Here is a 25608-nt window from a genome sequence, read left to right as displayed (position 1 = left end):
TAGTTACATTCCTCTGGGTTAGAATTCAGAAAAAGTGGCAGAGAATTTCTCTTCCTATAATGAGAATTTAATGGACTCTTTCATTTCCATCTTATGGCTGATCTTTACTGTTAAAAGACTCTTGATAGGTACTTTAAAATTTCATGAAAACCCCGGTAATTGGTTTTGAAAAACTGTGGATAGTTGGGAGGCTAAATACTCCTATAAGAAGGTGCTAATAAAAATGGAAAGCCGTCCCCATTGCAAATGCCCACCTATGCAAATGGCTGTGTAGCCATGATGAGAAATTCATTAGCGTTCTAGAATTCCAAGGTTTTATTTAATGGCACAAAACCTAATAAAGCAACCAAATCAGAAATTCGACCCAGACAGGCTCACAGCTAAAGCGTGTCCTGTAACAGAGCTCGGAACACATCTGGATCTTGAGATTAAAGAGAAAGAGAAACATGCAGTAGCTGGAAAAGAGGCAACCAGTTTTCTATAAAAATCAAAGCAAGATCTCGATTCAAACTATTACCATGATAGCAGGAAGAAAAATGATTGTAGATCTTTTTTTTTTTCCAAGGGAAAACATTTCTAACCAACAATTGGTTCATATTACTCCTCTGCTGTCTTTATAGGCAGCTTTAGAGAAGGGCCCTCCTTTCTGCCTAAAGAGTATAATGATGAGAATTATTTCATCTTGAACAGATTTTTCTACTTGGTTACCATGCAATCTAATACTGACAGTGCCTTGGACTTGAAAAATGATGTTCTCATCTCTGAGAAATGGAAGATGGGAGAAGGTACAGTCATTTTGAGCTTCACTCTAAAGCAATTATGATCTCTTCACAACTCTCAGACAAGAATTGATTTTTATTTTTAGATTATTAAGCTGTGGGTGTAAGGAAGTCAGGATGTGTGACCTAGTCTTGACCTTGTTGATTGAATTCTTAAATTGATTCAATATTGGAAAGGAAAACTTAAAAAAAAAAAAACATGTTTCTGCCTTATAATCTCCCCAAATTTACTTTGCTTCTTTCCCACCTTTTCCCAAACCTTCACGTTCATACAGACAGTTGAGTAAACAGGGCAGTACGTGCACGGTATTGGAATAGAACATAAACATATCAGAATTAATTGCAATGTCCTAAGGAAACCTAGAAATAGGGAAAACTGCCATAAGGTAATGATGCTATGTCAGATACGTTTGATGCCATCATTGACACGCTTCCTCTCAGACAACCAGGGTAGTAAGGTGTCCAGCTTTTATACTCACATGGTGGACACTCACCTTCCTAATTTTGGGGGGAAGTAGTGGTGTTTACATGTACTCTTATGTGCTGAATGCAATTGCCCCACTGAGTCTAAAAGGGTCCTCTGGATAGATTCAGAGCCCCACCCAAGAGGTAAAAGGATCCTCTTGACTGTATGTGCCCCTGGGTCACCATCCTACTTTTTCTGACCACGCTGAACAGCTCAGACATGTGCCTTGATTGGGCCAACTTCCAATTTTAAACACAGTCTGGAGTGTGGACTCTAGAGCCCACTGGTTCTCTCCCACCCCAACCTGGGCCTTTAATCGGGCCAACAGCCTCACCGCTCCTTGAGAACACGTGTTTATTCCTTACTCAGATCCTCTTATGGAACGTTTTCTCCTACTTGTGCAGTCATCCAGCTCTCACCAAACGTTCTGTGTGCTTCCCTTAACCGCCTCCTCCAGCTTTTGCTCAGCTTTCTCTCTCCCCAGCCTCCGCTGCATCTCTGGCAGGGACGGCCTGCCTTAGCACTACACAGTGAGATCCTCTCTTCAGTTGTGTTTCTTCTCCCCTGGAGATAACTTCCTTGAGTTTCCGATTCACCATCTGCCAAATGCTAATACATGCAGAGCTGTTGTAAAGATGAAACAGGACGGAGCACAGAGCTTGGCTCCTAGTAGGTGCTCAGTGAACACCTGTGGCCCTTCCTTCTGCTTAAGGACCATATTACATTTCTGCTGTGCCTTCCTCTAAACCTCAAAGCATCGGGCACCTGGGTGGCTCAATGGTTGAGCATCTGCCTTTAGCACAGGTCATGATCCCGGGGTCTTGGGATTGAGTCCCGCATTGGGCTCCCTGTGTGGAGCCTGCTCCTCCTTCTGCCTATGTCTCTGCCTCTCTCTCTGTGTGTCTGTCATGAATAAATAAATAAATACAATCTTTCCAAAAAAATGAACCCCTCACATAAATTAAAGTGTTTTTGTGTGTTGTGTTTGTGGTTGGACTGTTAAGCAAAAACTGAACCACTGTGCTGTATCCTACTTTAGGCAGAATTACACTTTTCCTTGATTTTTTGGGAAGGGGATGGTCAAATGCTTGGATGGGATGACCTGCTCTGATGTGGGTTAGCCTAGAGGAGTGAGAGACAGCAGACTATTCACAGCAAAACAAAATTCTGAATCTTTGGGTTTGAGGGGCTTTGAAGATGAGTCAATGCAAACATCTCATATTCCTCAGTACTGCAGTCTCTAGGATGAACTGTGGCAGGGGTCGGCCCCAGCAGTCCACCAAGATAATCACAAATACAGTATTTGCTATTTAGAGAAATGAGATTATGACAAAGAAGGACTCTCAGGAGGTGTTGACACAGGAAACCTGAAACAGCTGAATTTTCTGAAAAGAGCTGTGACATTTGCATCCTGATTATCAAGCTGGTGATTATTCCGAACAGGCAGGCTGCTCCTTTCCTCCTGAAGGGACCTCCCAGCAAAGCAGAGCTGCAGGCGAGCATAGCCTCCCTGTGATTCCATGAGCTAGGACCACCTCAACTAAGCCAGGCTCTTGCTGAAAACTGGGACCAGAGACTTGAATTTATATGTCACGCTCATTGTGTTTGGTTTAGTCTGTGAAAATGGACTAAAAGACAATGCATGTGCATACATAAATGCCATAAAATTAGTGTAGACAGCTGGCAAATCATTAATTAACAGCGGTAATGGTCTTCAAATAGCACTCGGGGGAAGCCACAGAGAGAGGAAGTTTCCAGGACCTGGCTTCAGTTTTGTCTATGACCTGAATTCATCCTCATAAGAAAAGAAAGGAGGTGGGATGAGGTGGGGAAAAAACCCATGTAGATGCCACTGGAACACCTTCTATTCCCCTCCCTCCTCACCAGCCCCAAAGAGGACAAATGCTGAAAAGCCACACCATCCCTGTCTGCAGGGCATTCCCCAAACCAGACAGACGCCAAATGAGCAGCAGGCACAGGAGGATGTGCCCAGCACAGGATAATTGTGCCATAAATATAATTAAAGTCAGCAGGAAGACCATTATGGAGAAAACCAAACTTAGAAAAAAATTAGTGCTAGTGAAGAAAATATCATACATTCTTTTTATTTCCGTCTAATTTTGTTTACATGATTCATACAGTTTCTAAGAGGATCCCCGGAGAACATTAGGCCGGCACCACATGCATAAACATTCATATATAACATGTAAATTAGAAACAATCTCAGGATTTATATAGAAATTACAGCCACTTCTAGCAAATTAATTCAATGACAGAAAAAGGGTTACTGTCTCTCTTCAAATCAAGAGGGGGAAATATTGAGCAAAGCAGATTTATTTATTCAAGAGGCTTATTCCTTGCCAGGAGCTGATGTCCCCTTGGCCTGGAGATTTCCATTTTTTTATTGGATATGTTTTGGTGATTGAATTTACTTTGAATACAGGAGCAGTCAATGAGGGCCATAATGGGTGGTTTTAAGTTATAGTATTGCTAATACAGTCATAAAGTCGATTAGGCTAGAAGAGTTTGCTGTAGGGAAATGATGGAAAAAGGCAAGTCGCTTGAGTTGAAATATTCAAGAATATCGAATCTTAGAGCTGCATGGCCTTAAGAGTTCAAACTTACCATTTTATAGATGAAGAAACTGAGTGCCAGAGAAAAAAGTGATCTGTCCAAGAAAACAAAGGAAATGATTTAACCAAGGTCAAACCAGAACCTGGTCCTTCTCCCCTGTACTTAATGACCTAAACACATCATCAAGCCACTCCTCTTCTATATTTTAATAGAATGGAAAAGTGACATTTGAGTAGGATTTTTCTTGTAGGGTTTTGTACTGACATATTTTGGTGGGAATTTTGCCATTGGGGATTGTGGTAGATTGATGGTCAAAATGGACCCAATTTTCACCTTCCTTGTATCTGTCTTTCTCGATGTGACTTTACAGTCCTTGAATCTGGGCTGGGCTTGTGACTTGCTTTGGCCAATAGAACAGTGATGTGCCTGTTCTGAGTCCAGACCCCGAGATGCTGTGCATGTTTCCACTGCTCTTTCCCTACCTAAAAAGGACAAGCCCAGGGCTCTCCTGCTAGAGGAATGAGAGAGATATGGCTGGGTGTGCAGCAAAAATTTGGGAACACACTTATATTGAAACATTCTTTTTTTAGGGGCACCTAGGTGGCTTGGTCGATGAAGCATCTGTCTTCAACTCAGGCCATGACCCCAGGGTGCTGAGATGGAGCCCCACATCTGGCTCCCCACTCAGTGGGGGAGCCTGCTTCTCCCTCTCTCTCTGCTTCCTGCTTTGCCTACTTGTACTCTCCCCCTCTCTCTATTTCAAATAAATAAAATCTTTTAAAAATTCTTTTTTTATTTATCTGAAATTCTAATTGAACTCGGTGTCCTGTATTTTATTTGTGAGGATGAGAGAAGATCCCAGCTGATGCTATTCTCTATCAGTCAGCCAACTCCTAAACGTCTATGAGAGCCCAGCCAAGATCAGCAGATCTATCTGCCCAACCCATGGCTGACCACAGGTACATAAGTGAGCCCAACCAAGACCAGCAGAAGTGCCCCTTAGATTTGTGAGCAAAAAATAAATACTTACTGGTGCATGACACTGAGGTTTGGCGATTGTTTGTTCTGTGGCATTATTGTGGGAGAAGCTAACTAACTTAGGGACTATCCAGTAAAAAAACATTCTAGGAAAAGGAATTTGATTTGGGCTTCAGATGAGGACAATCTAATTGTTGTAATGTTCTGTATGCAAGCAGAAATAGCAAGAAAGAAACATCTTGACATACATTCCGACGCTAGAGATTCCATACATAAATACATATTAATAGAATATGAGTCTTATGCATATTTCTGCCTTTTGGGGTCTTGCCTTCATTCTGGTGTTTTATTTTAAATGACCCACTTTGCAGTTATGTCTTTTTTATAGAAGAACTTGCCAGAATGTGGTGCTTTTCTTCTTCTTTTTTTTTTTTTAACTTCCCTAGACTTTTGATATATTCTCTGGCCTAGTGATTATTTGTTCTCTTCCTTACCTACCTTTATGTGTCTCCTTACTTGTCCTTCAATGAGGCAGGCAATGTAAGTACAGGTTCATCTCGGGGCCCAGTAATTGTGCTTGATCTCCACTCGAGGTTACTTTTTTTCAAAGGTCAGCTCCACCAGTCAGAGGCCTGAGTTATATGTCTTGTCTTTGTTTTTTGCACTTTCCAAAGCCCATTCACATTAATTACCCTCCCTCTGTGAAAGCAGTTGGGATGGGCATTAGGATCTCTCTTTTGCAGATGAGGAAACTGAGGCTCCTGGACTCCATGTGACTTTCCCAAGGGCACACAACCTAGCTCGTGGCAGATTTAAAACTGGAACCCAGATTCTAGTCTCCTCATCTTGGACTCTTTCTGATATACTCTGCTATCACCCTCATCCTAGGCTTTGGAAGACTGATGTCATGTCCAGGTGTTTAACAGGACCTGAATAATGCTTCTGTCTGGGACTGAATGGAGGCAGGACATTCTTAATGAAGCCTGAGGAATCCCCAGACCTGCACCAAAGCAGGGTTTGGCGCAGAAGATTGATGCCTGGATAAAGGCTTTCACATTGTAACAGCCAGCCTCAGCCTCCAGAGCAGAGTACTATAGCGCGGATGAATCAGCCCATATCTCTGTTTCAAAATTGTGTTACGATATTTTAAAGGTAAGTGTTGAGATGTAATGTTCTTCGAGGAGCCATGGTCCATTTAAAAGCAGGGCTGCTTGCAGGTTTTTGATTGAGAAGAACTGAATGCAGACGAGAGGAAAAATGCGGGGATATTATCCTAGGAAACTCTTTTTTCTCCAAATCCATAAAACAAAGGCACGAGCCACCCACACAAGTGTAGTATTTGCTTTGATTCCCTGCTTCTTCTGGATTCTGGAATATCAGTAATGTTAGTATTGGTCTTAAGGTGAACAGCTATCCTGATTTGCCCCGGACGGAGGTGCTTCTTGGGCTGTGGGACATTCAGTGCCAACACTGGCAAACACTTTTAAAAAACGAGTCCAGGCAAACCAAGATGCCCTCATTCTAACTGGTCTCCTGTATAGCCCTTTGAGATCAGCTGATGAACAGCCAACCCCTCGTCCTCCACCTAGAGATACCAACTCATGTCTCCCACCCTGTTGTTCTTACACATAAGGACCTTTCCACAGAGAAAAGACACAATATGCATATTTTGAAAGAACAACAACAACAAAAAAGAATGACTTCCCCTGGCCTCTCTGAACTGCTGTGCCCCTGACCAGGAAAGAGGATCAGCTTGGGAATTAGGAGACTGACTCAGTTACTAAGTGGTTATATTAACTTTTGCCAAGTCATTAACTGATTGCTCCTCAGTTTTCTCATTTGCAAACAGGGGCAGGGAGTAGGGTTTCTAAGGTCCCTTCTCTGTTATATATTCTAGGGTTTTATTGTATAAGGACCAACGAGGTGATTCAACCTTGTCTTGACTCTTTTCTTTTCTTTTTTTTTTTTTTAAAGAGATTTTATTGATTTATTCATGAGAGACACAGAGAGGGAGAGAGAGAGAGAGAGAGAGAGAGAGAGAGAGAGAGGCAGAGACACAGGCAGAGGGAGAAGCAGGCTCCATGCAGGGAGCCCGATGTGGGACTTGATGCCAGGACCCCAGGATCATGCCCTGGACTGAAGAATGTTCTTCGAGGAGAAATGGCTGAGCCACCGGGGCTGCCCTGTCTTGACTCTTTTCATCCTGATGCTGCAGCCAAGCCCTCTTGGATGACTCTCTTTGAGCTCAGCCCAAAAGATAAAGTCCAGCTCGAGGTCGGACATGGGGCAGAGTCAAGGTTCTCCTTTGAGGGTAAACCCTTTAGATCAAGGCTGCCTCACAAAATTTTCTGTGATGACACATGTGCTCTATATCTACTGTTCAACATTATAGCCAGCCATGTGTGACTATGTAAATTTAAATTCAATTAAAATAAAATGAATTTTAAAATTTAGCTCCTGAATCCTAATAACCACATTTCAAGTCCTCAAGTAACCACAAGTGGCTAGTGGTTACCATATTTAGCAGTGCCTATCTAGGACATTTCCCTCATAGGAAAAAGTTCTATTGGACAGCACAGCTTTAGAGAGCCACCTTGAGTATTTTCTCTGTAGCAGAGGAAGGTAGGAAATGGGAGCAATAATCTCTCTCATCATCAGTAACCTTTATGTATGGGTGGAATCATGGGAATGATGTATCCAGCTTACTGGAGACAGACCATTTTAAGTCTTGCACAGGCAATGGTCTTTTATTTTTTATTCTTTTTTTTAAAAAGGATTTTATTTATTTATTCATGAGAGACACACAGAGAGGCAGAGACACAGGCAGAGGGAGAAGCAGGCTCCATGCAGGGAGCCCGATGTGGGACTTGATCCTGCTACTCCGGGATCCCTCCCTGAGCCAAAGGCAGATGCTCAACGTTGAACGTCCCAGGCAATGGTCTTTTAAGTTAGTGAAAAGGACATGAAAATATGTGCTTCACTGAAGCCAAAGAAAAAGGCCACGATAACTTTTTTTTCCCCACCCATATCCATGACTGGGTTAACTTTTTGGTCAACTATAGAAAGCATCAGGAAATAAAATTAAATAGCTACATGTGAAAGTTGTCAATGATTTTCTCTTTGCAAGGATCGTGATTGAAGGTTTTCCCAAGCATCTTGCAGGATGAAAAAATATGTGGAGATTGCTTTGTTTATCATTGAGATTAGACAAAAATCAAAATGCAAGGTTAAGTGTTCAACTCCTGAACATAGCATCTCCATCCTTGTTTTGGTAATAAATAAAGTTGCTTTGGAACAGAAACCTCAATGATGATGTTGGTGATGAAGAACTGGAACCACAGAAACACATTCTCTCTCTCTCTCTCTCTCTCTCTCTCTCTCTCCTCTTTTTTTTTTTTTAAGATTTTATTTATTTATTCATGACAGATGCAGAGGGAGAGGTAGAGACATAGGCAGAGGGAGAAGCAGACTCCCTGTGGGGAGCCCGATGCCGGACTCGATCCCGGGACCCTGAGATCTCGATCTGAGCCTAAGGCAGACGCTGAACTACTGAGCCACCCAGGTGCCCCCCCCAGAAGCACATTCTTACTTCCAGCTCTGCCACTGGCTGCTGTGTGACCTTCACCAAGGGGCTCAGTCACTCGCTTGCTGGCTTCAGAAAGTTACCATGCCCCCTTTTGCTTTGGTGTCAGTGAAGGACAACTTTTCATGTCCTTTTTATTAACTTGTAAAAGATCATTCCCTATGAAAAAGGCTTACCCTCTCTGGGCCTCAGTTTCTACTGTTGGAGAAAATGGTGCCAGGCTGGGTCCTGGACATCCGCATCATTCTCGGGTCACTTCTGCGACCATGTTGCCAACCCCTGCTGGAGACTCCAGAGTTACCTACTTTCTCATAGCCCTAACCACTGTTTCTTTCAACACTCACAAATGATCAGTGTTGTTGGTTGCCCTCACTGAAGGCTTCCGTCATCAAACCTCCAATCATTTGAGACCTAGCAAACCTCTAGGTTTTCTGGAACCCTCACACCCAAGGATGTGCAGCATTTAGCTGCTGTCTCCAAGCCAGGAGCAAACACTGCTCATGAAGCAGAGGCTGTGGCAATCCCATATTTACACAGATGAGGACCGAGGCTCCACCTTAGTAGGAAGTACAGCCACAGTGTCGTGGAGACTAGATGAGAGGGAGTTGCTTCCAGCTCTTCCACTCATCAGTTGCATCACCTTGGGCAACTTCTTTCACTTCTCTGAACCTCAGCTCTTCCCCTCCTCCTCCTCCTTCTTCTTTAATTTAACCTCAGCTCTTCAAACTGTGAAGCACAGATAATAGTGTGGTGGAAGGCAAGGCTGGTTTACCAGGAAACTAATGAAACTCAGGTTTCAGGGCCCCTCATTTGCATTGGCCCCTTTGAAAACCCTGTGCTTCATTTTGGCTTTTAAATATATATATATAGGGATCCCTGGGTGGCGCAGCGGTTTGGCGCCTGCCTTTGGCCCAGGGCGCGATCCTGGAGACCCGGGATCGAATCCCACGTCAGGCTCCCGGTTCATGGAGCCTGCTTCTCCCTCTGCCTGTGTCTCTGCCTCTCTCTCTCTCTCTGTGACTATCATAAATAAATAAAAATTAAAAAATAAATATATATATATATATATATAATTTCATGATCTTTTCCTCAAAGAGGGGCCTCTAAATTGTATAAGTTTCAGACCCCCAAAATCTGGTGGCAGTATTTAAAAACAAGATGGCACCCAGATAGACTATTCCCTCTAACGAGATAACCCATCAAACAAAATCTTGTGGAGTCAGTCCAGTCTGCAGTTTTTCTATTTCTTCCAGACGCCATCCTCTCTCACATCCCAGCACGCCTGTAGACCATGTTGGCCTTTGTCTGTTGATAAAACAGGAAAGGAGATACCTACTCAGTCATGAGCACCTCTCAGGTACCATAGTACCTGTTCTTAGAGGTCACATAATTATGAAATCCAAGATCTGAAAATTACCTTCAGAGGCCCTTTACACACTCCCCCTCTCAAAAAATATTCCTTCTTCTCCTTTCCTGCAAGTTCCTTCCCCAAATGGAGATTTCACAATCTCCTTTGAAAACCTGGTCTGGTCTTATGTCATCAACATTCTCAGGAACATCTCCCTTCAGCCGAACCTTAATTTAATTTCTCTCCTAATTCAGATTTGACAATGCTCTTGACTTCCTTTTTCATCCTATTTTATGCAGATTACAAAGGACTTTCAAGACATAATCGCTTGCCTGCTGCATACTCAGAACTTGCTGCCTCCTTCTAGAAGGAAGCAACTGAGGTTTAAGTGGTACAAGATTTGTTCAGGGTAGTGGATGGTGGGGCCAGGACCCTGAAAGGAAAGTTCTGCCCTATAATCCCCACTGTTGCCAGAGGCAGATACTGGACATGGCATACACTCCACAATTTTGTGGGGAGCCAACGCTTAGGAACAGCTTGGCTCTCGGGGGCTGTTTCTCCTACAGGACAGTTACCTCTGCTTCTATCTGCTGTGACCGGCTCTGTTGTTAGGACCTCCTTTCTTGTTTGGACTCAGAATTCTCAGCTCCTGTCTTTGGTGATAATCCAAACTTTCAGCAAGTGGTAAGGGAGGTACATATGCCTCATTACAACCTCATGCCTCCTGCTCCGCCACCCCCATTATTGAAAAATGAAGTCACAGTCTACTTTTTACTCATTCATTCATTCAGAATTGTTCAGTGGGTGCCTATCATGGGCATGGCAGTAATGTCATAAAAAAAAATGAAGAAGAGGAAGAAGAAGAAGGAGGAGGAGAAGGGGCTTATAGCAAGTGACATCAGCAAGAGGATGGCAAAGGAAGTTCTGGGTACTCATTGCCCCACAGAAATACCTGAGACATCAACTTCATATATGGGCCAAATGGCCTTTGTGAAAACTCCTAAAGAGGCCTAAATATCCTGTTTTCTAGGCAAAGGGAATTTTTCTTCCTTTTTTTTTTAAGATTTTATTTATTCATGAGAGGTACACACACACACACAGAGAGAGAGAGAGGCAGAGACACAGGCAGAGGGAGAAGCAGGCTCTACGCAGGGAACCTGACATGGGACTTGATCCCGGGACTCCAGGATCACACTCTGGACCCAAGGCAGGCGCTAAACTGCTGAGCCATCCAAGGATCCCCGGCAAAGGGAATTTCTAGTTACTTAGTCAAGTAGGCTGCTTGTCACTTGCACACTTAGCTAAGGAAAAAATCTTATGATTACCATTGTCAGGCATGGAGAGCTTTATGAGTATTAATGAAATTTTCACCTTGTTCTTATGAGGTTGTGGATATTATAATCATTCTCAGTGTACTGATGAGAGAAAAAGAACCATAGAAAGGTTACAAAACTGGCCTAGGTCCACAAGGTGGCCAGTGGCTGAGCCAACAAATCAAGCCAGCATATCAAGCACCCTGGCTCCAGGGCTTACACTCCAGACTGTGCTTAAAATAGGAAGTTGGCACAATCCTGGCACATTTCTGAGCCGTTCAGATGAACAGATGCTTGAGTTATGCTGCCTTTAGAGATCTGCCTTTCAAAACAAAGATGTGTTCTTCAAAGGAGTAATTGAATTCACCCGGTCTTAACTCTTGATGTCATAAACAGAAGATGGAGGAAAGGAGCTGGTTTAAGTTTTGGATCTCCATCTTTGATCCTGAGTCTTGATGGATTTTACCAGAAAAAGGAACAGAATGACCGATTAATGAGGACAGCAGGCAATGATAGAGCAAGATCTGTAAGAATAAATATTGCTCACAAAGCTACGAGGTCTGGAATCTCACCATATTTGCATATGGAAGTGGGGAGTACTTTACCACACCAAGCTCTTGCATAATAGCAACCCATACACTCTGACACATTTACAAACATTTAAATAGCTAGACATAAGTGGAGATACAGTCACAGCTCCTTGATTTTTCTATAGCTCAGAAAGAAGTGGGTTTTAGATAATATTTAGTTAATGCAAAAAATTGGGGAAAAATTAGAAATATCAGGTGACCTTTTGTTGGGAGGAAGGATTCCTCTGCTTAGGAAAACTTTTGCGTATATTAATCAGGAAGATAATAAATATCTTCTGGGCGGTGGAGGTGGACTGCAAGAGGGATGCATGTGCAGAGATTTAGTTTGCCTGTAGACAATATGGAATCAACTCTGATGCCAGAACCTAGAAGTTCTGTGGGATTTTTTTTTTTTCAAAAGATTTCATGCCTTTGTAAAAGAGACTTACCATAAAGAAGAGCCAGACGTTTTTTTCGGAAGATCAAATGTTTGTCAGCACCTCTAATGGAGCAATAATAATTAATTTTTCAGTGCGATAAAAACCATATAATTAGAACGGGTTGGGTGTTCTAAAAACTTTCAAACATGGGATGAGCAAATGGAAAAGCTTTCTTTTTCCCCCTAGTCTCTTCCTTTATTTTTTGGAGTTTGTGTGAAATACTGAGAGGAAGCGAGCCCATCTGTTTCTGATACTTCTTCCAGGCTTGAAGTATCAGAATGTTTCATGGCAGTTATTTGATGTCTCGTTTGCCTCTAAAGTATTTTCCATAAGCTGCAAGCTTGTGCTTTTTTACTGACAGGAAGTTTGTTTTCAAGGGCGCTTTGGCATCAGTTCGACACTCAGAAAGGAGAAAGGGAGTAATTGGCCAATTTCTAAGCACCCCCGGGTTGGGGCAGTTCCGGTTTGTTGACTTCTACACCGGGAGAAAATTCGAGAAGAAGCAAACGCGAGTGGAGTTACAGATTATTCCGATCGCTTACGGTGCTTTTCATCTGCTCCCCACCCGTTGCGGCTCCGTGCGCCCCCGCCCCCCCGCGCCCCCTCATTAGGAAGGGGTGACCGCACTGGGGAGAAGGGGGATGGTGGATGTCACAATGCAAGGAAGGAAGCTGGAGGCTCATCTCCCCGTAAAGGTCGGGAGGAGGGAGGACGCGGTGGCCCGGCGATGACACAGCTGCATCCTGCAGCGTCCGGCCCGGCGCGGCCCGGGGGGCGCGTGGGGCGCGGGCGCTGGGGGCCCGCCCGGTACCTGCAAGGGCCGCTGCGCGCGCTCCCCGGGCCACCTCCCGGGGGCCTCGGGGCGCCGCGACCGTGACCGCGCCGCCCCCGCCCCCGCCCTCCTCCCGCCTCCCGCCGGGACCCGCGCTCCGACCTCCCTCTGCCCTCCGCGAAGGCGGGGAAAGACCGGGCACTAACCCACACCCTCGGGGCACTTGGGGGCTTGCCGAAGGGATTCCCCTCTACTTCGCTCTAGGGTGGCTGATCAAGGAAAACGAGTGCAGGCTTGGTGTGCACTTTCTAGGCATTTTTGGACATTTTCTAAGGTAATTTCTGATGGTGCTAATCAGTACGAACAGGAGCACAGGGGGACTGCTGGGGTGCGACTCGAGGCGCAGCCCCGAGGGCCCGCTCGCCACCTCTGCGGAGTGACCCCGCTGTGCGCGGGCTTATTTTGAGCTAAAGGATGGCTCACGACTTTTTTTTTTTTTTTAATCTAAGCAGTCTCCCTCCAGTTGTGGAAAGAAAATAAGAAGTCATTAGCTTCTTTTGCTCAGCTTATATCTTCATTTTACCTGATTACCTTGCCTTTAATTTCAGTTTCTTCAGTTAAGTCAAAACTATGCGTTCCTCTTTCCCCATATATTTTTGCTTGTTAGTGTATTTCTTGAGCTGTTTTCATATTTCTTTCCTTTCTGTGAAATGGTTTTTCTTTTCTTTTAAACCTTACCTTTAATCGCAACTTCTTTCTCCTTCGCTTTCTCCTATTCCTCTTAAGTGACGTATGATCATCACTGAGAATGGATGCAGTGGATTCAAACATCAAATGGATGTTTGAATTATTATCCGCGTGTTTAAGGCTACGCAGCAGCAGAATAGCGTATTTTCTCTAGGTACACATAGGTTATCTCTAAATCCATAGAGAAATGATTAAAAAGCTACGCACCAAACTGGGGAGGAGGAACCTGGTCTGTGGGAACTTCAGCTTTTTGAAAATTTTAACGTCTTGATTTTGAAAAACAAGAAGAGAGTATTTATGGGTCACTTAAAAAACAAGCAATAAAAAAAAAATTTAAAAAACAAGCAATAAAAAAAAAAAAACCCAAGCAACCAGTCTGAAGACAAAAACAAACAAACAAACAAAAACAAACCAAACAACCCTAAACACACACACCTCACACGCGGATACGTGTATGTGCACACGCCACACGCAGAAAAAAAGAAGAAAGAAAAAATGGAAAAGAAAAGAAAAAATGAAAAGAAATGAACAGTGCTCGCTTTGGCAGCACATATACTAAAATTGAAAAAGAAATGAACAAAAAGCTTGGAAAATATGCGATGCCTTTCATAGGAATTTATCCTATGAAAATAGCTGCTGACAAAGATACAATGTTATGTACTGCAGTGGTGGTGTTTATAATGTCGGATAAGTCAACACAACTTAAATAGCCCATGATGTAAAATGTGTGAAATAAAACCAGTTGTGATCATTGAAAGTAGATCTGTCAGCCAGTCCAAATAATTTGTGGACGAATCCTGGACCATGGAAAGATTCCCATTATTTGTTAAATGTAGCAAAAAACCAAAAACCAAAAAACCAAAAACCAAAAACCAAAACCCTCTACAGTTTACAAAACAGCATGTGCAATATTATTCAGGTTTTTTTGAGATGGAAGTGTATGCGCAGAAAAAGATTTCAACAACACATCCCAAATCTGAGCAGTGGCATTCTTTGGGTGAATTTTACTCCTTTCTTTGTGCCTTTAAAGTTTTCTACAAGGCACATATGTTATATATATATATATATATATATATATAGTTTTGAAATATAGTTGCTCTCTCTATATATAGTTTTGAAAATGCATTAGCCCATACATGGTAATTTTCAAACAGGGATTATGACTCTTTAAAATCAGGACAACCTGGACAATCAGGATCTTAGATATACTAAGAGTTCTGCCTATTTCATACTTTAATTTGGTCATTAAGATGTCCACTTGCTTCAAATATTCCTTCAAATATTCTTATGAATAATACTGACATTTTGCATCTACTGAACAAGGTAAGCTAAATAGAGAGGGAAAAGACTACATATAGTACTGAAATAAATTTATTTTCCCAGGAGGAATTCCCGCACCCCCAAAGTATGTACTATTACCACCTCTAGAAGCCAAAGTACTATTTCACAATTTTAAAAAGAAATCTAACGTTGCCTGGCATACTGTTATTCACCATCATGAGACTGCAAATAACACTGTAACTGAAAAGTTGCTCTACCAGGGATTCTAGATTTTTTTTTCTATACAAAATTCATTTTATGATCAAGTTTAAAGCAATAGATTGCTTAGTCTTTTGGGGCTGAATATTACTTTGAATCTCACTTGAACTCTCTGTATCTATGATGCAAAGAAAGAAAATTGGGGTAACTTTCAACATAATCCAAGTTTAAGAGAAAAACGTTTATTTTACATTTTGAAAAGAGACTGCTTATCTCTTTAGATATATTTTCTCTTTGCATGGGAAGTTGGTATTCTGACACCATTTTTGTTTTATACTTCATATCTTGCATGCTTATAGTAAATGAAAGTTCAAGTATTTCACAACTGCTTCACCACCTTTTGGAAGCAGTAATGGACTATGGGATCCTTAAATACATAAAGCAACTCATTTTCTTCAAGAGTCTGTTTCCATTACTTAATTATGGCACTCTGGCACAAAACACTTCTTGTTTACATGAAAAAATATACTTATCCACCTCCAATGGTGAATTTGTGCTGTTAAAATTTTAAAATATATATATTCATGATGAAAGAAACCTGCAACAAGCAAGACACACACTCCCTATCATGTTCTTAATTTCCTTTCTTGTGGATGGTATTTATCCACAAAGGCAAATGCAGTCTTTTAAAATGTATATAGAACAAGCACCTTCCAGCTGAGAACATGTAATTGGTCAATCAGTTCTTATTCAAAGAGATTTTAAAATGCCACTGTAAATTCTTACTCAATTCTGGATTCTTGCATCCACAAAAAGAATGGCCTAGACTGTTGCTCTTCTATGGGGCATATCAATTTCCATGTCTTTTTCTTGTAAAACTACCCTGGAAAGTCTGATGAAATTATCCATGTCACATAACCCATAATTTTAAATAAAACAAAGTAGTATAGAACACAAACTTTGACTTTCTCACAGTTGGCAATTTGGTCTATATATTTGGAACAAGTTTAATTTCTATTAAACTTGAATTTAACATATTCTTAGTTTGAGTATGTTAGAATTGGATTTTACAGGAAACTAAAAGGAACAAAATTTAAAAGCAGATTTCTTTCCATAACCGTCTGCCACCACAATGAAATAATTTGGCATAGAAATTTACAGGATATGTGATACATTATAAAGGCTGTATTGCTATGAGTTTATGAATTAATGATTACCAGTTCTATTTGCTTTGTTACTGGAACCATAATATCAAGATTGGAGAAGATGTAAACAACACTACACACTAAAATGAAATGGTGAGATATGTACTTTTGCTTAAATTTAGACACCTCAAACATAGCTAATCATGCATTTGGGTAAATACTTGCTTGATGATATTCTTAATTACACGTCCTTTGTGGCTTGCTGGTATTTTCAGGTGCTATTAATAAAAATCAGTATTCCTAAAAGTGCAAGTAGATTGGAAGCAGATGCTGTTTGTAAAACATAATTGGGCTAAAGGAAAAATTTTGCAATTTGAAAACAGGCCAATGTCTTTAATGTGTTGGTTTGCTGTGATTATGCATTCATGCAGGATTTGAAACAGGAATAATCAACAAATACATCTTAAGAGAAATAGAAAATATAGAGAAGGAGAATTTTTGTAAACTCAGAGAAAATGTTTGTATGGACAATATTTGAATTGCTGGCATACGCTGCAGAAGGGAAACTCTTAAATCAGCTTTTGCTACATTAGAATATGAAAATACAACTTTTAACAATTCATTTTTAAAGTATGATAAAAGGTAAATTAATTTGGGGTGTACTGTTTTGCTTTTAACCCAAAGGTCCTATTATGTTTAAAAGTGATAATATTGTATTTTTTAAAAAAATGCAAACAAGTGACATGCGAATTATTTATGAACAGATCGTTATATATTTTATATGTATTTTAGTTCTACTTTTTGGCAGTTACAAATGATTATTTTATGAATATGTACGTTTTATAATAAAATGAAGTTTTTAAAAAGTATGGATGTTACAAAACTATGAATTCTTACAAATTTAAATTGTAGTTCAAGCAGAAAATAAAAGCAATGTAAATCTGAACTTTGAACAGTGAGTTATTAATATAAAGCCTAATTTGAATTTCGTAACAAAACAAAAGAATAATCCTAGCAATTATGCATAGAAAAAGGTAGGAAGAAAATATAGGAAAATGTTAATTTAATTCTTGGTTGTGGGAATACATTTCAGTTTTTTCCCTATGCCTTTATTTTTTTATTTTCATTTTTTCCCTTATGCCTTTAAATATTTCTCAGGTTTTTTTTTTTTTTAAGGAAGGAATATATGTTACTTCAGAATTAGAAAAAACCTTTTTCATAAAGAAAAGAAAAAAGCTCCACACCCCCCCAAAACCTATTGTGATAGCTTGGAGTAAATAAATTTTCATTTAGGTATCTTAAGTTGGTATTTTATTCATCACACACAGCTTATTAAAACTTATAGAGCTAACTCCTAAAACTGATTAATCTGAACATATAATTTTTTTGCCATTAGGTTGTAAAATCAGCCACTTATAATTACTAAGAATCAAGTGTATAAAAGTGCTAATGTTTTATTTATCTTAGTTATGGTTCAGTTTCAAAAACTAATTTTGACAAATTATCAACTGACATACTTCTGGGCTTAACAGTAGATTTGTATTATTTTAATTGCTTGGAATATCATAGGCATTGACATGTATTTCTGAAGTTAAATTACTTGTTAGCAATGGAATAATATTTTTGAATATAATTTCATTGAGTAGGTATAAAATGTTTCAAGCCATTTACTTTTAAGACTACAAAATTAAATATGAGTTGAGTTAAATGTACTGAACACATTGATACCACTCCAGGAAGCCAGTAATTAAGCAAAATCTCTACCTCTATTTCAGGTGAGAAAGTATTTCAAAGAAAGAAGTTAGACCACACTGACCTATCAAACGTTTCCTTTACCCTTGATCTTACCTTTCCTGGAACCATTATACTCTGTTGAGAGAACATTCAGGTTTTTATTATTGTAGAAATTATTTGGAAATCCCTTCATTTCTGTGCCAGAGGATTATAGGAATTGGAGAATTGGAAAGGTGTCATTTGTCTTCCAAGAGGAAGATAGATAAAGACAGGATTTGGGGGCGGAATTCAGTACATTCGGTTTTTTTTTTTTTTGCTATGAATTTTAATTTAATTTCAGTTCAAATAAGCCCTGCAAGCCTGCCCTCTCCCCCAGACACCCCTTCTCCATCTTTATTCCATCAAAAGGTGTTATTGACTATTCAGATTTTACAGAGTAATCTAAATTAATGAACAAACACTCCCAAATTTTAGTTTGGAACCGTGAAAGCTGTTAAGAAATATTTTTCAATGTAAAGGCACAGTTGGTGTTTTAAAACTCAGTTTCTTGGAATCCATGTTTGTCCTTTCATTTTCCAATTATTTGTCACCTGACAGCTTAAGTCACAAGTCCCGAAAACTTGTAACTTTATATTCAATTGGACAGAAAACAGAAGGGAAATTTTCGTAAGAAAAAAAAGAAAACCCAAATGAATCACAAAAATAATTCTCTTCTTTAAAAAATGTCAACCTCCTATCCCTGGGGCATAGTACTGTTGGAAACGATTTTAACACTTGCCTCATTCACAAGCAATTCACAAACGCTTAGCCGCAAGAAATTTCCATCCTTTCTCAGCTTTTTACACACTTCAACTCGGTTTTCCCTACATCCGCTAGCAGAAAATTAGGGAGACAAGGAATTCATAGTAAAAACAACAATGAATTCTAATGCAAAAGTCACTTAGGATAAATTTTTGTTGTTGTTTTTTCCGCCTCAAAAAGGGCCAGCGAGAGCAGCGGACCCTACGCAGATTGGAAGGAAATTAATTTTCTTTTTGGAAGTACTGGAAATCTCCTCTTATTTCACGGCACCACCTAGGGTGACTGGTAAAAATAAACGAAAAGATACGTTTGGAAATATAGAATTCCCTCTAAAGGGTGAATTAAAACGAAATTAAAACGGTTTTCAGAAAAATCGTTTTGTTTCCTTAACCAAGCCCACCGCGAAAGCCGAGCGAGGCTGGTTAGGGACCCACCCCGGCCCGCCCACACCCCCGCGGAGGGGGGGCGGGCACCCGATCTCGGGTTACAGGCGCGGGACTCCCGCCCACTCATTATGCAAAAAAGCAAAAAAAAATCGCCTCCGTTTTCCTGAATCCAGCCAATGACCAAACGGCATCTCTCCCGGCAGGAGGTGGAGCCAGGAGGAGGAAGCTCAGAGGTAAACCCAGTCCCACGTGTCACGGCTCTCTCCGCCCCTTCCCTAATCGCGCCCGGCCCCCCCCCCGCCACCTCCCTCCCTCCCACCCCGCCCTCCCTCGGCCCCTCCCACTCCGCTTCTCCACGCCCCCGGAAGGGGCGGGGGAAGTGGGCGGGGCGAGAAACTCTCGGGTTCTCTCATTTACATGCTGCCATTCGATTGGCTAAGGCTGGCTAAACGCGCAGGGAGGCGGGGCGGAGGAGCTTGTCAAAAGCGAGCTTCACGGATTGGCTTAGCTGGACGATGACGTAAAAGAGGGCCATCTAAGCAAATGAGAGCTCCGGGCAAACCCTTCTTCTTGCCCCACCTCGGAGTGAGCAAGCCAATGAAAGACGAGCCTGCGCGGTTCCTTTCTTTGAACATTTAAATGAGAAATCCTGGAAACCAGCTGTTTAAATATTCACGAGGAGGCGGGGAGGTGTACAGTGTCTTCCGGAAGCGCTTCTGATTGGCTGGCTTTCTCTAGCGTGTGTTAGCTTTAGGGAACCTGTGAACGCCTCACCTTAAAGGATGGTTTCCCCGCATTTTTTTTTTTCTTCCTCAAAAGCGCCACACCATATACACCTATGTTTTTTCCCTCAGTAATTGATTTCACGTGTGGTCCGACCGGCTCAGCTTTGTTACTCTTTCGCTCTCAATATATTTTCTTTTTTTGTAACTCAAGTCCCCATTTTCATCAGTTTTTAAAATGCAAAGATCTGAGACAGATGGAAACAATTAGAACCTCCGCTCTGCTGATGTGTATAATCTTATTAGTTTAATGGGTCACAGGGCGCAGGACCTATTTCCTACGGATCAAAGTGAAAACAAACACGGTTAATATCCCATTTTGTTTTAGAACCACATCGGATCGGGTTCCCTCTGTCGGCTGTGGTAATGACAATATTAAGAGATCTTGGTTGCCTTGAAGTTTAGAGGGAAAATGGAGTCACTGAAATATTCGGGCTTAAAAACGCATTAATATTAACACCAGGTAGCCGGCTGCCAGTTCCCTGAGCTCTCTTGAGTTTATCACAATGGCATGGCTATTAAAGGATTTCAGTGTTGCTTGTTTTGATCTATGGCCTTCAAGCAAGCGAAAAATCCTGCCTAGTTCGCTCCTAATTATGCCGGCTTCTCAGATTTCGTCTATTCGGGCCCAATGCAAGCATCAAGCTCTTTGTGTAAATTTCCATTCAGGGCTCCTTAATGATTTTTTTCTTTATCTGTGGGTGGTGGTCATCAACCTTAAATTATTTATTTATTTTTTATTTTTTATTTGCAGAGTTAAAGAGCCCCATCACCACCGCCCAAGGGTAGCTTTCTCATTTTCAGGGAGTTCTAACGCCAGTTCAGAGCCCTAAGCATCCTGGGCCCTAGTTAACAACACACACCTTAAGGCAATGTTTCTCATATTTTGAGTTGTGTTTGAGTGTTTTATATATAATCTTCTAAGTGCCTACGGGGTTGGGCCGCGGCCTCTCTCTTCGTGGCAAAGGCCCCCTCTGGAAACCTCCCGCAGTAACTTCTCACCCCAATAAATTAAATGCAGCCACAGTGTGGTCCATTACTCCGGAGTGTGAGGTGACGGCGCCTGTCAAAGGTGGCTGGCCGAGTACAGACCCTTAAATATTCCTACAGATAATAAATATCTGTGCAAGGAGCGGATGTAAATAATAGGTTCATATTCGTTTAGAAAGCTCTGAACTACGGCCATGAATAAACGCACTGCAGACCTGATGAATGCCCCCAAGTCTTTCACAGAGGTGGGGGGCTGGTCTTGAAAATCTTTTGCCCGGTGCTGGGAGGCTGGACTCTAGGCGCTGAGGGCACCAGCGCCGTGCTAGTTCCTCGTCGGGGGCCTCCAGGAATGTAAATACCACGAGTTTACACAGGTCCAGGCCCCCCTCCGCCCACCCCGGAAAGTGCTTATTAGCAAATCATTTTAACTCCGAAGCTGTCGAGAATATTTCCATTCACTTGGCCGCACGGAGTTAGGGGTTCTAGAGGGAAAACTCTGTCCTTGTCATCCTCTCCTCGCGGGCTGGGAAGTAGGGTCACTGAGTCCTGGGCTCTCCTTCCACAGTCTCTGGGCTGAGTTCACACGCGCAGGTGGAGGCGAACCCCTCTTTGCCCTGGGGGCTGCAGATGCACGCCTTGCCCAGCGCTCAGCTGCGGGGTTCAGAAACCGACGTTAAAACACCGAGCAAGCTGCAGGGGAGTCGGAGGTCAGTCACTTCTGCTGCTCCTCCTATGACCCAGGGCTGTCTCTCAAATAAATGCTCATTGCTTTTTTTTTTTTTTAATTTGCCCTTGAATTTCATTATTTTGGTGCCTGATCTTTAAATATGCCTCAATGCATCACATAATCTTTTTTTACCCCCCCCCGAATTTGTTTGTCTCTTGGGGTTCTCTATGCCTTCTATTTTTTTTTTATTTATTTTTTTTAAAATTTTTTTTTTTTATTTATTTATGATAGTCACAGAGAGAGAGAGAGAGAGAGGCAGAGACACAGGCGGAGGGAGAAGCAGGCTCCATGCACCGGGAGCCTGATGAGGGATTCGATTCCGGGTCTCCAGGATCGCGCCCTGGGCCAAAGGCAGGCGCCAAACCGCTGCACCACCCAGGGATCCCTATGCCTTCTATTTTTTATCAGTAGTGTAGCTTTATTTTGGAAAAGAAGAATTTTCTCCTCGGAAGTGGGGCCAATGATCAAATCTCCAACTCCTCTTTTCCTGGAACTTAATCCTGCGTTTACTCCTGGATCATGAAACATTTAAACCATTTAACACGTCCATGACTGATCAACTTTAGAATTATGATCCACTTTTAAAATTGGAAATGTTATCTTGGTGTGTGTGTGTGCGTGTCTTGTTATTGACCGATCATGTTACTCTCTTTTCCATGGAAAAAAAGAATACTTGCACGTGTGAATTTGAGTATTTGTTCTTCTAGAGCAACGATGTCTGCTAGGCTTGATTTTTTATTTTCATATACTTCTTTGCATCTCATATTCAGAGATATTAACAACATTCAAGCTCAAAACAAAACACCTCTTCCACTGTAGTGGAGGGATGTCCACTGACGTCCAACAACAGATGCCTTTTCTTTACTTTTTGTTTGTTTGTTTTCTTTCCTTACTTTTCTTCCCCCTCCCCTTGGTCCACAGCTCCTTTAGTTATTTTGGCCTGGGTGAGCACCAGCTGTAAATTCCATGTTTGGGTTGGTTCTGCCACAGTCGCATCCCATGCGCGATCTGAATGCAGCTCTGGGGACATGCAGAAGCACACTAGCTGTCATTCTCAGAGGAAAGACATCCCACGTTAATGCCCGCCTGGGAAGAATCCCGGAAAGCCGAGAATTCCTATGAGCTGGAGCCCACTAAGCGACCAAGAACTACAAGGATCACTGACTCTTAGACTTTTGACAAATGGTGTTGGGCTTGATTTTAAAATTCTGTTTAGTTTGTTGTTGCTGCTGGGAATGTGGGCCTTTCTGATGAAGACCTTCGTGGCCTTCCAGCGCAGGTCGGCTCCCTAACCTCCACTCCGATGGCTTTCATTTAGGGAGGGCCGGCCTTCAGGTGACATTTCCCCCCCTAATCTAACAGTCAACTGCAAGTTGTTTGGTTCACATTTGGGGCTTTTCGCGCGGAAAAGCCTGTGGAAAAGGCTCGACTTGACTTTTACCATCATACCCCCAAAGCAGGGCCCCCTCCAGAGCACTCGCCTGGTCCGGCGGTGCCCCTAGCGCGGTGTCTAGCGTGGAGTTACAGGCCGGGACCGAGCCAAGATCAGAGGCTGCAGGGCTCGCCCGAGTTTAAAGGGAGCCTTGCTACCGGAAGTCATTTGACAGATCTCAGGCAGGCCTTTCTTCTAATCTTTACTGCTCGGCAGAGCTTTGCAAATCTCTAAACACGCTGTAACCGTCTTCAAACAGTGTTCCAGACACACTTGAGGGTGGGGTTTTACTTTAGGACCGGGTGGCAGGGAAGCTGCATCTGCAGAGGCCACCTCCACAGTCGGGTCTGTACCCTTTCCAGCTCTTTTTGAGACCCTTATCTCCTCCGGTTAAGCGGGTTCCCAAGCCTCCGTCCGCCCACCCAGCCCCAGGAGCCCTCCGGTCCCGAGAGGCCTGGGTCTCAGTCGACCTCCTGCTGGAGAATCCCGCTGCGCCCCAGTGGCAGGCGGCAGCGGGAGAACCCCTCGGGAGCTTAGCGGGGACCGGCAGGGGCGGGGCAGGTGATTTATGACCCTGATCAACTTTTTAGGAAGCAGAAATTAACCTGAAGGGGATTAGGCTCGAGCTTTGAAGTTCACGGTTTTGTTTTCCTTCAACTCAGCCCTGCGATCAAACGGTTCTTGATTCTTTCTGCCCGCCTCCTCCAACTCCTCCCTAGGTCTCTCATCACCCCACTCCTATCCCCCAGCAACTTTCCCTATATGGATCTTCATAATTAAAAAAAAAAAAAGAAAGAAAGAAAAAAGGAAAATGAAAGAAAAAAAAAAAAACACCCTTCCAGACCAGAGACTGAAGTTCCTGACTGTGACCTAGTGAACGGAGGCAACGTAGTGTCTGTCCCCTCTGACTTCTTGGAATCGTGTTTTACGCTAGAATCTGTTATTTATATTTGGAGGTGGGGAGTAGTAAATTTAAATTCTTTTTTTTTTTTTCCTTTTTCTTTTGGCTCCTTCCGGCTTGTTCCACTCTCAGGGATGGATCTTCCTTCGCAGAGCAGAAGCCCGGCCAGGGTTGGGGTGATCAGTGGCTCTGTGGGTGACCATTAACTTCTCAGCGCGTCCTCCAGGTACAGCAGGTTTGTGGATTCCTCTCCTAGTTGACCAGAATATTCAAACTCGGACGGGAAAGATCTCCCTTGCCGCCTGGCGCTCTTACCTTGGCCCCCCTTTATTTCCATACCTCTAGACTCCCCTCCCGCCGCCCGCACCCGCCTCCCCCCCCCCTCCGCCGCCCGCACCCGCCTCCCCCTAGCCCCCAAACTGCAGGTCTCCAGGGGGAATCTGTCTCCTGCGGTTTTTTCCCCGCAGGCGCCTGCTGAAAAGGCAATTTCCTTGGGGGTGTGGTTGGGGCGAGAGAAAAACAGAAACCAGGATTGTTTGGGGCCTGAAACCATCCAAGTTTTATTGCATCCGCTACAAAGTCAACTAACTCTTAATGAGCATCCAAGCGGAAAAAGGCCGAGGTTTACTCGGTGTTAAGGCAGAGGTGGTGGTGGTGGTGGTGGCGGGGGGGGGTTGCTTATTTCTTTTTCTTGCAACCAAAGGTTGCAACACCTTCCTAAGGGGCTCTTCCCAACGCCAAGAGTACAGACAAGAAAGTCGAAAGGCATCAGGTTTCAGCTCCCTGAGATCGAAGATCATTCGGCCACGAGGACCTTCTAAGTTGGCCCTGTCTACAGCTTGTAATGAAAAGGATAATCTGTCTTGTAATAAAAAACAGGACTCACACAAACAAACCCAGCATCCAACCGCCTTCCACCGCGCCTCGCTCTTCCCTAATAGGGGCCAGTGACAAAATTGCCATCCAGTTCCACCCAAAAAAAGAGGAAGCAGTAGATCTTCCTTTTAATAACTTCCCAAAGTGTTACAAATAATAAAAGGAACGCATAAATCATCGCGGGCGCGACTGAACGTGGAGCACGGCAGGATTTACTCCTCTCAAACCTTGACTCCCAACCGCGTCCTCATTGGCTGCTTCCCTGTAGCCCGGCCCCCCAATCCGCCCTCTTATTGGTCTGTCAGGCTAGATGACGCGCGGAAAGGGCGTGGCGTCGGCTGGGGCAGGAGTCTAGCAGTGCGCATGCTCCCTGTGGCGGGAGCGTGTGATTGACAGCTGTGCGCGCCTGCGCGTGCGTGGGAATGGGTGGCGGCGGGGTGCTGGGGGCGCGGGGGTGATGGTGGTGATAGTGGTGGCGAGGAGTGCTCGAATTGAGGCTGCCTCTGCCCGCTCTGTGGGTGCAGTCCTCTTCGCGGGCATTTTCCGCTGAGTCAGAGGGGCTGACAGTTACAGACCTAGACTCCCCGGGCTTGGGAGACGGTCTGGAAGCGATTTAGGGAGGGTCTCCAGCAGTAGGCTAATTGGAAAGGGAGCAAGGAGAAGTAGAAGGCATGCCCCACTGTGTTTGAGGAAGATACTTAAAAATACCCGGGAAGAGATGTGATTTTGCCGCTGTGTCGGTGTGTGCATTTCCTGCGAAGCGCGCACTACATCACAGCCCAGACT

The sequence above is a fragment of the Vulpes lagopus genome, chromosome 13 (genome assembly GCF_018345385.1).
Source record: "Vulpes lagopus strain Blue_001 chromosome 13, ASM1834538v1, whole genome shotgun sequence".
Taxonomy (NCBI): Eukaryota; Metazoa; Chordata; class Mammalia; order Carnivora; family Canidae; genus Vulpes; species Vulpes lagopus.
Note: the sequence above shows the minus strand (reverse complement) of the source record.